Source organism: Triticum aestivum, chromosome 3B (genome assembly GCF_018294505.1).
Source record: "Triticum aestivum cultivar Chinese Spring chromosome 3B, IWGSC CS RefSeq v2.1, whole genome shotgun sequence".
Taxonomy (NCBI): domain Eukaryota; kingdom Viridiplantae; phylum Streptophyta; class Magnoliopsida; order Poales; family Poaceae; genus Triticum; species Triticum aestivum.
Genome location: NC_057801.1, coordinates 420,104,295 through 420,107,244, shown reverse-complemented (window position 1 = coordinate 420,107,244; position 2,950 = coordinate 420,104,295).

Here is a 2,950-nt window from a genome sequence, read left to right as displayed (position 1 = left end):
CAGACATCATAGGATGGCAACACATCATTGGAAAATATTATGAAGCATAAAGCACCATGTTCAAGTAGAGGGTACAGAGGGTTGAGGGAGAGTGGACCGTTGAATATAGATGGTGGAAGGTGATGGAGATGTTGGTGAAGATGGCGGAGGTGTTGGTGAAGATCGCGGTGATGATGATGGCCCCCGGCGGCGTTCCGTTGCCACCAGAAGCAAGGGGGAGAGATCCCCCTTCTTCTTCTTCTTCCTTGACCTTCTCCCTAGATGGGAGAAGGTTTGCCCCTCTGGTCCTTGGCTCCCATGGCGTGGGAGGGGCGAGAGCCCCTCCGAGATTGGATCTATCTCTCTGTTTCTGCGTTCTCAGATTCTACCCCTTCACCGTTTCTTTAATATCCGGAGATCCGTAACTCCGATTGGGGTGAATCTTTCACCCAGATTTTTCTCGTAAAATTAGCTTTCTTGCGGCAAAAGAAGAGCGTCAACCGCCTTACGGGTGGCCCACGAGAGTCCAGGGCGCGCCCAGGGGGGAGGGCGCGCCCCCTTGTCTCGTGGCCACCCCGGACACCGTTTCGCGGTTATTTTACTTCCCAAAAATCATAAATATTCCAAAAACAATCTCTGTCCGTTTTTATCCTGTTTGGACTCCATTTGATATTGGGTTTCTGCGAAACAAAAAACATGCAACAGACAGGAACTGGCACTGGGGCCCTAGTGACAAGCATTAAGCATAGCAAAGTCATAGCAACATATATTCATGAAAAGATAATAGGTTCAGATCTGAAATCATGGCACTCGGGTCCTAGTGACAAGCATTAAACATAGCAAAGTCATAGCAACATCAATCTCAGAACATAGCGGATACTAGGGATCAAACCCTAACAAAACTAACTTGATTACATGGTAAATCTCATCCAACCCATCGCCGTCCAGCAAGCCTATGATGGAATTACTCATGCACGGCGGTGATTGATACGTCTCGAACGTATCTACTTTTCTAAACACTTTTGCCCTTGTTTTGGACTCTAAATTGCATGATTTGAATGAAACTAACCCGGACTAAGGCTGTTTTCAGCAGAACTGCCATGATCTTGTTTTATGTGTAGAAAAGAAAAGTTCTCGGAATGTCCTGGAAATCCACAGAGGCACTTTTTGGATTTAATTAGAATTTTTGGTGAAAGAATTAATGCCAGAGGGCCCACAACCTGTCCACGAGATAGGAGGGTGCCGCCCCTCCTAGGGCGCGGCCTCCTATCTCGTGGGCCCCTGGACCTCCACCGACGTCAACTCCAACTCCATATATTCACGTTCGGGGAAAAAATCAGAGAGAAAGTTTCATCGCGTTTTATGACATGGAGCCGCCGCCAAGCCCTAATCTCTCTTGGGAGGGCTGATCTGGAGTCCGTTCGGGGCTCCGGAGAGGGGAATTCATCGCCGTCATCATCATCAACCATCCTCCATCACCAATTTCATGATGCTCACCGCCGTGCGTGAGTAATTCCATCGTAGGCTTGCTGGACGGTGATGGGTTGGATGAGATTTACCATGTAATCAAGTTAGTTTTGTTAGGGTTTGATCCCTAGTATCCACTATGTTCTGAGATTGATGTTGCTATGACTTTGCTATGCTTAATGCTTGTCACTAGGGCCCGAGTGCCATGATTTTAGATCTGAACATATTATGTTTTCATGAATATATGTGTGTTCTTGATCCTATCTTGCAAGTCTATAGTCACCTATTATGTGTTATGATCCGACAACCCCGAAGTGACAATAATCGGGATACTTCTTGGTGATGACCGTAGTTTGAGGAGTTCATGTATTCACTATGTGTTAATGCTTCGGTCAGGTTCTCTATTAAAAGGAAGCCTTAATATCCCTTAGTTTCCGTAAGGACCCCGCTGCAACGGGAGGGTAGGACAAAAGATGTCATACAAGTTCTTTTCCATAAGCACGTATGACTATTTACGAAATACATGCCTACAATACATTGATGAATTGGAGCTAGTTCTATATCACCCTATGTTATAACTATTGCATGAGGAATCGCATCCGGCATAATTATCCATCACTGATCCGCTGCCTACGACCTTTTCATATATTGTTCTTCGCTTATTTACTTTTCCGTTGCTACTGTTACAACTACTACAAAAACCCAAAAACATTTATCTTTACTTTTGCTACCGTTACTATTATTATCATACCACTTTTGCTACTAAACACTTTGCTGCAGATACTAAGTTATCCAGGTGTGGTTGAATTGACAACTCAACTGCTAATACTCAAGAATATTCTTTGGCTCCCCTTGTGTCGAATCAATAAATTTGGGTTGAATACTCTACCCTCAAAAGCTGTTGCGATCCCCTATACTTGTGGGTTATCAAGACTATTTTCTGGCGCCGTTGCCGGGGAGCATAGCTCTATTCTCTGAGTCACTTGGGGTTTATATCTGTTGATCACTATGAAGAACTTGAAAGACGCTAAAACCAAGATTTTACCCTCAACTACGAGGGGAGGTAAGGAACTGCCATCTAGCTCTGCACTAGATTCTCCTTCCGTTATTAGTAGGCTTGCGACACCTAAACATACTACTGCTATGAATTCTGATATGTCGCATGTTATTGATGATGCCACTTCTGTTATGGATGATGAAACTACTTATGTGCGTGATACGACTATGCCATTAGGTGAATTTCTTGATGAACAACTTGCTAGAGTTAGGAGGAATGAAAATATTGAAGAACCTATTATTGATGATAGTGATGATGAAGGTTCCCCCAATGATTATGTATTACCTGTTGTTCCTAAGGATTATGTTATGAATGAAAAAGCTGCTATGAAAATTCTTTCTTGCAATGATAGAAATGATCTTAGGAAATTATTAGCTAAATGGAAGCAGCAGTCTCTTAATGCTAGAATGAAACCCGATCCTGCTTTTGCTACTTCACCTATCTGTG